Raw genomic sequence first — 13,578 nt, 5'->3', positions numbered from 1 at the left:
GTGGTGTTTAATACATGATCCGTGCTTAGTCAATACTTGTTTTTATGATGATCCGAGTTCACTGGTCTTGGGCGTGGTGGCATGTTGGGAAGTTGACCCAGACCTGGTTCTGAAGCTTGTGCTTCTAATCGTAATCCTGATCCTATCCAGCTTCAGTTAGGCTCTTCTGCCTCCGAGCATCCTGTTAAGTTTCATAGCACTTAGTAGAGTGCTAGTTTATAGCATTGTGTTTGTCTACGTGATTCTTTATCTGCCTTGCTAGACTGTTTGCTCTGTGAGGGTAGGAACCATGTCTGCTTTGCTCGATACATATCCGTTGACTGGAAAGATTATGCCAAGTTCCTCTCATGTCTCACTGTGGGTTCTATGAATTGGGAAAAATATCCTTTCCCATCAGAGTAATTCAGTGAGACTTATTCATACCAGTTAGACGAGAAGCTTGGAATCTGACTGCTCACCCGTTGGAATTATTTCAGAACATCTCTACAGATACTGCCTTCATTGCTTTCACTTTCACAGTTTTAAAAATGTATCCTGGTATCAGACCAACACATATAAGATATATCAGTTTCCCTTCAAGAAATGAATAGTGTCATATTGTTGTTATTTTTGCTTCAGGTTCTTTTCTTCTGTTTTTTTTTTTTTTTTTTTTTTTTGATCACTGAAGTTGTGTGCATGTTGGGATAGAAGACTTGGGCGGACCGTTCATTGCCTGCCTTATATCCATTGCCCTTTCCCCTTCCTAAGAGGATCCAGGTTTTGTTCAGAGCAGTACTGAGCCCAGACCCAGGCTATGGATTATAACTGGTTAAAGTTCTGTTCTCTAATTTCCCAGCTTTCCTTGCATCTGAGATGGTATATGACCCAGCTCTGTCCAAAAGGTCTGTTGCAAAATGTTCTGGGAAAAAAAAATTTATTGTCCTGGTAAAAGGGGAGATGCAGCACTTTGCCCTTCCGTTTTTTTCCTGTCTTGAATTTGGATGTGATGGCTGGAACTGCAGCAGCTGTTTTGTCAAAATATTGGTCAAGACGTGGCTAAGCTGCTAAACCAGAACATGAAGCAGACCACTTCTGGAAGTTTTATTATGTAAGAAAGGACTATTAAATTAAGGGATATAGTGAGGCATTCTTATTACTTGGAGCTGAATATATTACTAATGGGTAAAATGATGTTTCTAAAGATTTCTGTCAAAGGCAAAATAAAATCCCAATAGTCATAGTTTTTTTTTTTTTTTTTTTTCTCATCCTGTCCCCTTTACCCCCAAAGACTTTTTAAGACCTTCTATTCTGTGCCAGGATAAAAATTGCTACACCCATTTAAAAGACGATAATGCAGAGGATTGAGGAGCAGGGATTTGCTATTCAAAATTTCAAAGCAGAGCCAAAAGCCTTGGTGTACACACTGTGGATTCCATTCAAAGACTACGTGCTATCTCTCATTGGCTTAACACACCATTCATATTCCTTAGAAGGCTGAAAGGGCCATATTGATGCTGCCAGAACCTCAGACAGTGGTTCCAGGGAGTCTAGAGGCTTGAAACCCAGCACTTAAGACTCCCATGCTGTTCTTCTGGCTTGGAAATGTATGCCACAGCTTTGAAATTCTGGAATTTGTTGAGCAGTGATTTGTGACTGCATGTTAAGAGGCGCTTATGCGGTAATGTTGCCTGCATCTTTATGAAGGTGGCGGATGCTGCTCTGAGCCTTCCAAGCTGCTAATATTCTGGATATTATCTGTGTCCACACAGCCATCAGTGCTCAAGCAGCGACATTAGGCTGATAGAAAATATCATTAAGGGCAAGAAGGTAGGAAGGAAGACTTACCAGGAAATGTCAGGATATTTTCTTCCCCAAAGGAAACCACCAAAGTCATCAATTCCAAATGTTGAACACAGTGAAACTTTCTCTAACAAAGAGGCGGACTTACTTTCAGCCTTTCAAGCCTGATTCCTTTGTGCATTTCCCATATCTTTTCACTCTGTCAAAACCCATTTTAACTTGATTTTGTTAGCTAAAAATATCTTGGTCCAAAATGCAACCGCATCACCATAAGACACTTTATTTTCAGATTTATGATTTTTTTTTCAAAGGCTTTATTTGCTTTTTTTTTTTTTCCATGAAGATGATTCTTACACTACTCTTTTCCCAAGCATGTTTGGCCATTCCACTTCTCTTTTGTACTGTTTCCAGACTTGACTTTTCCTTTATAGTCATGACAAAATGTAATAGCTAATTCTTATATAGTCTTTGTCATATGCCAGGTGCTGTTGTAATTGATTTATAGGTATTAACTTGTAAAATCCTCATAACACCCTAAGGCATAAGTACTATTATTTATCCTTATTTTACAGAATAGGAAACTGAGGCACAGAAAGGTTAACTAGCAGATCCAAGGTCACACAGCAAGTGGCCAGGCCAAGATTCTAACCCACCAACCTGGCTGCAGCTGATTACGCTAATACTGATATTAACAATACCTGGCATTTTCCAGTACTTAATCCATATCAGACTCTTAACCTTATGAGATATTAAGGATTGTGGTCACCATTTTTAGGGCTGAGGAACTTGAAGCTGTGTGACTTTGCTGACCTGGTTGCTTGGTTGCTAAGATGCAGGTACTTTCAATGCCCATTGTACCGGGAGTGCCCTCTCTCCTCCACCCTTACTTCTTTGCTTGGCTTATCCCTGATCATTGTCCTCTCTCTGGGAACCCTTTCGTGGAACCCCCTCCCCAGTCTGATTTAGATGCCCTGGCTCTCGTATCCTCCAATTGTCAATTTTCTTACCTGTCTCACTCGTCAGGCCATGAGCTCCTTATACAATGTATATTCACAGTAAAACAAGTATTAGAAACATCAGAAATTATAAAAACAGAAACTGCCTCCACATCTCTGATACCATCTAGGCACCTCTCCCCATTGTCTACGTCTAAATGTATGTCAATATCTGTATCTATATTGAGATAGATAGGTAACATAAAACTTACCTTGATAAAATATAGGTAACATAAAACTTGTTACCTATATTTTATCATATACATATCATATAGGTAACTTTATCAAGTTTAACATAAAACTTGTTACCTATATTGATATTGATAGATATAGATATATCTATATCTCTCTATATATCTATATATAGTTTGTTACCTATAAAAACTTATTACTTATCTATACCAACCAATATCTATCAATGTAGATATCGATAAAATATATGTAACATAAAACTTAACATTTTAAGTGTGCAATTCAGTGGTATTAAGTACATTTTTGATGTTATGTAACCATTACCACTCTCCATCTCCAGAACCTTCTCATCATCCCAAACAGGAGCCCTGTAATGCCCTCCCTACTCTCCCCAGTCCTTGGTAACTTCTACTTTTCTGTCTCCAAATGCCTGTTCTAGGTACTTCATATAAACAGAATCATACAATATTTGTCCTTCGTGGCTATCTTCTTCCATTTAGCATAATGTCTTCATGGCTCAACGTATTGTTGCATGTATCAGATTTTTAAAAAATTTATGGCTGAATAATATTCCAATGTCTGAACATACTACCACATTTTGTTTATCTGTTCATCGGCTGGTGAACATTTGGGTTGCATCCACCTTTTGGCTACTGTGAATAATGCTGCAATGAACTCTGACGTGCAAGCATCTGTTTGAGTCCCTGCTTTCAATTCTTTGGGGTTTATACCTAGGAGCGGAATTGCTGGGTCACATGGTAATTTTAGGTTTAGGGTTTAGTGCTTTTTTTTTTTTTTTTGAGATGGAGTTTTGCTGTCGTTGCCCAGGCTAGAGTGCAACGGCACCATCTCGGCTTATAGCAGCCTCCGCCTCCTGGGTTCAAGCAATTCTCCAGCCTCAGCCTCCCGAGTAACTGGGATTACAGGCGCCCACCACGCCACCTGGCTAATTTTTGTATTTTTAGTAGAGATGGGGTTTCACCATGTTGGCCAGGCTGGTCTCAAACTCCTGACCTCCAATGATGCTCCCACCTCGGCCTCCTAAAGTGCTGGGATTCCAGGCGTGAGCCACAGTGTGCGTTTTCCACTGCACCAGCTGTACTGTTTTACATCCCCACCAGCAATGAATGCAAAGGATTCTAGTTTCTCCACACTCTCACCAATGCTTATCATTATCAACCTTTTTGAAGACAGCCACCCTAATGGGTGTGCAGTAATATCCCACCATGGCTTTGATTTGCCTTCCCTAATGACTAAGGATGTTGAGTGTCCTTTCATGTGCTTCTGCTATTGCAACAGAGGAGATGTGTAAAAAAGTAGAAATGTCTGTTTAATCCCTCTGTTTCTATTTAAAAAATATTTTAAAAATCAAAGTATAATTTGAATACAGCAAAACTACCCTTGTTAGTGAACAGTTCTGTGATGAAAGCATGCTGTCTGGTAGACAATCGGGGTTAGTTTCCCGCAGTTGCTGTTCCTTGTGTCTTCCAGCTCTTGATAGCTTCAGGCGTTCCCTGGTTTGTGGCCACATCAGGCCAATCTCCACCTTCGTGTTCACAGGACCTCTTTTTGTAAGTGTGTCAAATCCCCCTCTCCTTTCTCTGCAAGGACACTCCCATTGGGTTTAGGACCATCCTCAATCCAGTATAATCTATCTTGATCCTTGCCTTATTTACACTTGCAAAGACTCTATTTCCAAATCAAGTCATATTCACAGACACTAGAGGGTAGGACTTGGACATATCTTTGTGGGGGACACATGAACCCACTAGATAGCTTCACAGTCAAGATATAGAATAATTTTATCACCACCCCCAGTTCCATTCTGTTTCCTTTTCAATGAAAAAAAGTCAAAATGAAGCCGTATCTATCAATGTAGCCTTACCAATCAAAATCTACCAATGTAGATATTGGTAAAATATATGTAACATAGAACTTAACATGTTAAGTGTACAATTCAGTGGCATTAAGTACATTTTTGATGTTATGTATCCATCACTACTTACTGTTTTATAACATGCCTCACCCATGTAATGATGGATTATATGCACTTTTTACATGTCAATAAGTTCAGATCAAAGTGCTCCATTATTTAAAATAAATGTATATTTTAGATGTGAGTTTCTTAAAGGACCAGCACCTATTACACTAGAGTCTTACCCTCAGGGCCTAGCCTAATGCCTAGCATGTTGTAGGTGCCTGATAAATGGGAGGAATGACTTTCTGGTGAGATACAATGATGCTGCCTGTGCCCACAGCAGGCCTGGGCTTTTGCCCTTTTTAGGTGTGATCTGCATTATCCAGTCACCCATTTTTCCAAGACAGGTTGCTCTCTTTGCCTTCTCTGAAAACCTCCAGTGACTTTGAAGCAACTGCCTGGAGGGTCAGAGGTGTGTTTCTCCCCACTTGGGACTCTCCCCGCTAAGGGTTTTCATTTCAGAGGGGGCTAAGCCAACTCTCTCCAGGTTTTATAAGCTGATAGAACAGGGCTGTCAAATGCTTTTTATGGGAGAAGAAACAGGAAGATGGTTTGTTTTGCAGACAGCGGGTTATTGGGTAATTACATTTTTATAGAACTGCTGTGGGACAAGTCACGGCCCTGCTGTCTCCTTTGATGCTAAAAGGCAGACGGCCCCATAAAGATCAGAACAAGGGAAGGTGAAAGGGGTCAGGGACAGAGCTGCCCCTTGGGGGTCAGCTTCTGCCTGGAAGCATCCCCCTGCCCCCCACCACCAGGTGCCCCTTTGGGAAATGCCCTCCTTCCCTTGCCATGTGTTTGGTTAGAGTCACATTCATGCCAGCCTCTTCTACCTGTTTCTCTGCATACAGAGAAAAGGAGAGACAGAAAAAAGACATTAACTAATAGGACCACCCTCGAGGGAGCCATTGTCACTCATTCATTCGCTCTTTTACTTCCCCCTTCACTCATGCAGTCACTATGTTACTCACTTATTCACTCATTCATTCAATAACTCACTCATTCACTCACCCGTTCATTTATTCAGTTGCTCATTCATTCACTTGCTCATTTATTCATCCCTCACTCATGCATGCATTCAAGTGTTTGGATACTTAGCTAGGAGACTGAAGTATACTGATATATTTTTCCCAAAGGTCCATTTGTTCATTAATTCAACACATCTTCATTGAGGGACTACGATGTGTCATGCATTGTGGCTATAGTGTAAGGTACAACCGAAGCAGTGGAGAAGAGATGCAATAAACTATTGCACCCATATAAAGTGTGCAATGCCAGCCATGATAAGCACTGAACAATACACAATTTGGTGGTGGTGGGGTGGGTATGCGAGAGCCCATATGTAGCAGCTCAGCTGGTTGCTTAAGAGTGATCAGAGAAGGCTTCCCTAGTTGAGTTGAAATCTAGAAGATGGAGAAGAAGTTGCCCAGGCCAAGGGAAGCAAGGGATGATGGAGGTGGTGGAGTATGTGGTAGCGAGAGAACATTCCAGGCAAAGAGAGAAAATCCTGCACAGCCTCTGTGGAAGGAGAAAGTATGAAGCTTTCAAGAAAGGGGAGCAGTGGTGCCCTAGCCAGTCTGGCTTTTGGAGGAAGCTCCATCCTAGATGCTTCGGGAAATCACTTTTCAGATCTTCTTGTGGTTCCATTTCAAAGATCACTTCCTTTTGCAGAAATAAAACATGTTGCTAGGCTACCATCTCAGCTCCAGCCCAAAACTCGTGGTCACAAGTTGGAGGGGGAGCCAGTGTGGTGGCCTGAAGAAGGTTTCTTCATTCTTCATTTTTCTTTCTGCCCTGGAAAGTTCTAGAAAGCTGTGCACTGCTATTCCTTTTCCTGGGAGGTTTGGAATGAGGCTAAGGGCTGAGGATTACTGGTCCCATCTGGAGACAAGTGTTTCAAATCAAGCTCCCCTCTTTTAAAGATGACTGCCTTCTTCAGGGAGGCTCTGTTCCCCCACCCACACTCCCTGTGCTGATTTTCTGCTGTGCAGACAAGTACCTTAATAAATGATTATTTATTTTATTGGGCAGCCCCTTCCGTGCATGTTCAGTTTCCTGATGTGACCTCCAGCCAGAATCCCAAGGTGTCTTTCTTAAAGGGGCCAAGGAGATGCAACCTTTTCTAGTTTTTATTCTTTTTATGGCTGTGAGCTGTGAGTTCTGCACAAGGCAGCTTTCCCCTGGGGAGATTTCTTCCCTCCCAAAGTCTTCCCCTCATTTTGTTAGACACCAGCCTTCCAAAGACCCCCAAAGCTGCTAGTTGGGACTGAGGGATCCCCATCCCTGGATGCCTGTACCCCTATCCTTGGGCTGCAGATGAAGGCAGCAGTGACCCCAGGAAAGGAGGAGGGGTCAAACAGAACAGGTGATGAGGAAATACGGGAGAAGGAGTCAGCCCAGAGCATTTTGATTGGGCTTCTAAGAAATCCGTGTGTCCGCAGTGTCTTGGTGGTAAGCAGAGCCCATTTTCCATAACCAGGGTGGCAGCACCAGGTCAAAGGAACTCTGTGTGGGTCCCTGCTTGGATCATGCTCTGTCCCCACCACCAGGCCTTTGCTAATGCTGTGCTCATTGCCTGTAGTGACCGTGTCTCCTGCCTTTTGGGAGACCTAACATTTACCGAGGGCCCGCAAGGTGCTAGGCACTGTTCCAAGTGTTGGGGATGCAGTTATGCACAAGACAGCCCATCCCTGCCCTCATCAAGCTTGCATTTAAGAGCAGGGCTGGTGGACCAGAAATGAATACACAGATCAACACACCGTGTGGTCTGTTGGGCGGCCATAAGTGCTGATGAGAAAGAAATCCAGTAGGACAAGGAGGGTGATGGGGAAAGTGGTCAGGGAAGGGTGGCTTGAGAGGTGACAGAGGAGCCAGGAAGTGTGTTCCTAAGAGAGGGAACAAAATGTCCTAAGGCCTGGAGGCAGGGCTGAGCTCTGTGTGTCTCTAGGCAGCTAGGAAGCCAGCTGGTGGAGGAGGAGTGAGCCAAAGGCTGAGAACAGAGAGAAAGTTGCTGGACAGCCAGGCCATGTGAAGTTCCATGGGCCACTTACAGTGAAGATTTTGGATTTTATTGCAAAGTAGATGGGAGCCAATGGAAAAGTCTGTACTGATGAGTGACAGGATCTGACTTCCATTTTAAAACCATCACTAGTTGTAGTCGTTGATACATATTCATTCATCTTATCTTCAGCATTTTAAGATGCAGTGCTTTCGTTTGTTTCCATCTTATAGATGCCAAAGTTGAGGCACAGAAAGCCTGAGTAACTTGCTCAGGACGCCATACAGCGAGTGAGGGGCAGAGCCAGGATTCTGTCTGAGCCCTCTAGTGGTTGAGCACCATCAGCTCCAGGAAGCCTCTTCTGCGTGCTCCAGAATTGATTGCATGAGGAGCCCCTATGAACTTCACCTTCCTGAGCCTCAGTTTTCTGTAAAATGGATATGATAGCAACCACTCTTGCCTTACTTAATACACAGTGCTGTTGGCAAAACCAGACGAGATAAGCTGCAAAATAAATGACTATATACTATTAATTACATTGTTATAAAACCCAGCTCCTATTTATCAAGCATCTGTGGGGAGGAAATTCCTGGTTATTGGGTCTCGTTTAATCACCAAACCCCTCTGTGCTGTAGGTGCTATTGTGATTCCAGAGAACCTGGCACAGGGACAACAGTCAAGAAACTGGGAGTGAATTAATAGTGATGATCTCATTGGATTCTTTTCTTTTTGTCCCACAGAGACTTCCGGAGTTCTCTTGTTCCAGGTTCCTCATGTCTAATGAATAGAATAATAATAATATCTACTTTCGAAAGAGGTTGTGAGGATATCCTGTAGACCAAATCCCTTCGTAGGAAGCAACTAATCAATTACTATTTTTTTTTGTTTTTTTTTGCTTTCAGAAACATTCTACACAAATAATACAAACAAAGGATTTACATAGCACTAAATATTTTTAATGCAAATGATATACAATACTATCTTGCTCTTTTCACTTAACAATGTGCCTTGGAGATAATTGCATTATAATACATATAGACAACATTGTTCTTTTTTAACAGCTACATAGTATTCCATTGTATGGCTGTTTTATAATTTTGTCTTTTGCTATTGACCAGTGCTGCAATGAATATAATTGTATGTATGCCTCCTGGTACACATATGAGGATATTGGTTGACTAAATATCCTAAAGGAGAATTGCTGGGTCAAGTTACACATAAATTTAAATTTTTGATGGACATTGGCAAATTGCAAGTTACAGAGATCTTAGAAATTTATACCCTTCACCGGGAGTGAGTAAGAGTGGTCATGTGTCCAGAAACTTGCTAACATAGTGTATCTATTAGACTTAAAAAAATTCATACTGTGAGATCTTGATATACCTACTTTTTTTTGGTATGCTGTTTTTGACGTAACATTAAATTGCAAAAAAAGAGTTCGGTTTAAAGAAATATTTTTCAACAAAATAAATTTTAATGGTTATTATTAAATATTCCATTGTATAGATGTACCATAGTTTATTTGATTAGCTTTCTGTGGTCAGACAGTATTTTTAAAACTGATACGTTTGATAAATTTGACTGTTAAAACGAAGAATATTGCTTCTCAACAGACTCGTGAAAAGGTGGAAGACATTACAAACTAGAAGAAAATATTCACAACACATGCAGCTAACAAGGGAGAGTATTAATGAGCCATATGTAAAGAATTTCTAGAAATAAATAAGCAAAGCTCAATAACCAAATAGAAAAATGGGCAAATGACAAGAACAGGCATCTCAAATGTAGAAACATATATGACTACTAACAAATGTATAAGGAGATGTGGAACATCCTTAATAATGAGGCAAAGTAAGACCAGAATGAGATGTTATTTTGCATGAATTTGTTTGGTAAAAATTTTAACAAGGCTGGACGCGGTAGCTTATGCTTGTAATCCCAGCACTTTGGGAGGCTGAGGCGGGCAGATCATGAGGTCAGGAGATTGAGACCATCTTGGCTAATATGGTGAAGTCCTGTCTCTACTAAAAATACAAATTAGCTGGGCATGGTGGCAGGCGCCTGTAATCCCAGCTACTCGGGAGGCTGAGGCAGGGGAATGGCTTGAACCTGGGAGGCGGAGATTGCAGTGAGCCGAGATCGCGCCACTGAGCCACTGCACTCCAGCCTGAATGACAGAGTGAGACTCCATCTCAAAAACAAATAAATAAATAAATAAATAAAATAAATAATCTGACAAACTAAGGGTTACAAGGGATGTAGAGTTGCAGAGGGAATGCAGATTGGTGCATCAATTTTGGAAAAAACAGTTTAGTGTTATAAACTCAATTGGAAAATTTATAATCCCATGACCTAGTAATTTTTCTTTTGGATATAACCTAAAAGGCCAACAAGCATATCAAAAAATACTCAACATTACTGATCATCAGAGAAAGCAAATTAAAATCACAATGAGATGTCATCTTACAGTAGTCTAAATTGCTATTATTAATTATCATTATTATTGTTGAGACAGGGTCTCACTCTGCAACCCAGGCTGGAGTGCAATGGTATGATCACAGCTCACTGCAGCCTTGATATCTTGGGCTTAAGCGATCCTCTCACTTCAGCCTCCTGAGTAGCTAGGACTACAGGTGTGAGCCACCATGTGCTGCTAATTTTTTTGATTTTTAGTATGGCCAAGGTCTTGCTCTGTTGCCTAGGCTGGTCTCAAACTCCTGAACTCAAGTGATCCTCCCACCTCGGCCTCCCAAAGTGCTGGGATTACAGGCTTGAGCCACTGCACTGACTTTTTGTCTATTAACAAAAAGTCACCAAATAACAGATGCTGGGAGGATGCATAGAAAAGGGAATGCTTTATACACCATTAGGGGGAATGTAAATTAGTACAAATTCTATGGAAAATAGTATGGAGATTTCTTAAAGCACTAAAAATGAAACTATCATTTGATTGGCAATCCCACTATTGGATATCTCCCCAAAGGAAAAGAAATAGTTATATAAAAAGACATATGCACTATGAGGTTTAATGCAGCACTCTTCACAATAGTAAAGATATGGAATCAATCAAAGTGTCCATCAATGGATGATTGGATAAAGAAAATGTGGTATATACATATATACACACTATGGAATACTATTCAGTCATAAAAGGATGAAATTATGCTTTGTGCAGCAACATGGATGGAGCTGTAGGCCATTAAGTGAAATAACTTAGAAACAGAAAGTTAAATACTATATGTTCTCAACTACAAATGGAAGCTGAATAGTGTGTACATGTGGACATAGAGCATGGAATAATAGACACTGGAGATTTGGAAGGGTGGGAGGTGGGAGGGGATGGGGGATGGGGGATGAGAAATTACTTAATGGACACAATGTACATTATTCTGGTGATGGTTACACTAAAAGCTCAGACTTCACCCTAGGCAATCTATCCATGTAACAAAACTGCACTTGTAGCCCTTGAATTTACACAATTTTCCCCCTAATGCCATGTTTTCTTATATCAGTTGGAAACAAACCAGATAACAGAATGTGGATGAAAAAGTGTGATTTTTCCAGTAATGGAAACAAAACAAAACAAAAAACAAACAAACAAAAAAACAAAAACAAAAACACAAAGGGTGTTTTAAATTCCTTGAGACGTCACCAAACTGCTTTCCACAGTGGCTGAACTCAGTTACATTCCCATGAGCAGTGTGTAAGTGTTCCTTTTTCTCCCCAACCTTGCCAGCATCTGTTTTTTTTGTTTTTTGTGTTTTTTTTTTTGACATTTTAATAATGGCCATTCTGACTAATGTGAGATGGTATCTCATTGTGGTTTTGATTTGTATTTCTCAGCAGTCCCACTATTGGGTATATACCCAAAGGAATGTAAATCTTTCTACCATAAAGACGTGCACATGTATGTTCATCGCAGCACTATTCACAATGGCAAAGACACAGAATCAACCTAAATGCCCATCAACGCTAGACTGGATTTAAAAAATGTACATATACACTATGGAATACTATGCAGCCGTAGAATAGAATAGAATGAGATCATGTCCTTTGCAGCAACATGGATGGAGCTGGAAACCATTATCCTAAGCAAACTAACACAGGAACAGAAAACCAAATACTGTATGTTCTCACTTATAAGTTGGGAGCTGACCTTTGAGTATATATGCACACAAAGAAGGACACAGTAGACCCTGAGGCCTACTTGAGGGTGGAGGGAGAGGACCAAAAAACTACCTATCAAGTACTATGCTTATTACCTGGGTGACAAAATAATCTGTACACAGAACCCCCATGACACAGAATTTACCTATATAACAAACCTGCACATGTACCTCTGAACCTAAAATGAAAGTTAAGAAAAAAAAGTAAATCAGAAAAATAGAAAGCAACAAAAAATAAAACAGAGTGGAAAAGGCAACAATATGGTGAACTTCGATACAACTGGCAGTGTTTGCACCTGTCCTGCCTCTACCCTCATGCTCACAATTTTCAGTGCCCACCGGCTGGAGTGCACCTTGCCATCTCCATTGCAGGCTGGAAGCCCCGGGGAATTGACATTCCTCTGGAAGCGTTCTCAATCTTTGAATGACAGGAGTTGGTAAACCCCAGCTGCCTCACTGCCCGGGTGAGATAACCCTGAAGTATGTATAGGTACACCCTGAGCTTCCCCAGAGAGGTTAAACTCCAGTTGTCCTCAGTGGTGGCTGGTTTGATAATGCACTTAAAAAAATTCATTTCAATGGTTTTTGGGGTAAGGTGGTTTTTTGGTTACATGGATAAGTTCTTTAGTGGTGATTTCCGAGATTTTAGTGTACCTGTCACCTGAGCAGTGTACCACCCCCTTCGAACCTTCCCCCCGTGAGTCCCCAAAGTCCATTATATAATTCTTATGCCTTTGCACTTTTATAAAAAAAAGAGATGAAACACACATAACACAAATTAATCATTTAAAAAGGAACAATTCAGGGGCAAGGTTGTGCAACCACCACTTCCTTCTAGTTCCAAAACATTTTCATTATCCTAAAAGGAAACCCATGTTCATGAAGCTGCTGCTTCTCATGTGCTGTGCTTTTGTTGACTGTCTTTCCTGCCCTGCCTCATTTCTCTACCTCCATCCCAAACAATTAGTACTTGAATCCTTGTCCTCAGCGAGCTTTTGGGAGAAGCCAAATGAAGGCACTTGGGAATGTCATATTAGGTAAGAGGAAGAAAAAATTCCATGAAGTTACATGCAAGTTGATACTCATTTGTTAAAAACGAAAATAAAAACATACTTTTAGGAATACATATCAGATGCAAAAAGAGTGTAAAAATGCAAGCAACCACAATGATGGCAATATTTTTCATCAACAGAAATTAACCTAGTGAGTTTTGATATTTAGGGTATAAGTGAAAAGAAAAATGCAAGCAAGGCATTGATGACTGTGAGATTCGGGAAGGTGGTACATGAGGTAAGAGGTGTAGGAAGATGGGCTTGGGAGACCACAGGGTTGGATGTGAGTTGTTGACAAGGTCCTAGATTTTGTTGTTGATGGTGAGTTTCTATAAGCTAATGATATTCTTTAAAAAATGACTAATAAAATTATTAAATAAAAGCATAGATCAGAGATAATGCATCATACCAAATATTA

At 40.8% G+C, this 13,578-nt stretch overlaps 1 non-coding gene across 1 annotated transcript; it reads left to right on the top strand.

Moving 5' to 3' along the window:
• Positions 1-13,269: 13,269 nt before the first annotated feature.
• On the top strand, positions 13,270-13,340 carry LOC119624041 (small nucleolar RNA SNORD56). The gene has a single exon (XR_005240130.1). It is a non-coding gene; the product is annotated as a small nucleolar RNA SNORD56 (small nucleolar RNA).
• The last annotated feature ends 238 nt before the right edge of the window (positions 13,341-13,578 follow it).

Source organism: Chlorocebus sabaeus, chromosome 11, assembly GCF_047675955.1.
Source record: "Chlorocebus sabaeus isolate Y175 chromosome 11, mChlSab1.0.hap1, whole genome shotgun sequence".
In the NCBI taxonomy this organism is placed as follows: Eukaryota; Metazoa; Chordata; class Mammalia; order Primates; family Cercopithecidae; genus Chlorocebus; species Chlorocebus sabaeus.
The sequence above is the reverse complement of the archived record's forward strand: the minus strand, read 5'-3'. Positions and strand labels throughout refer to the sequence as shown.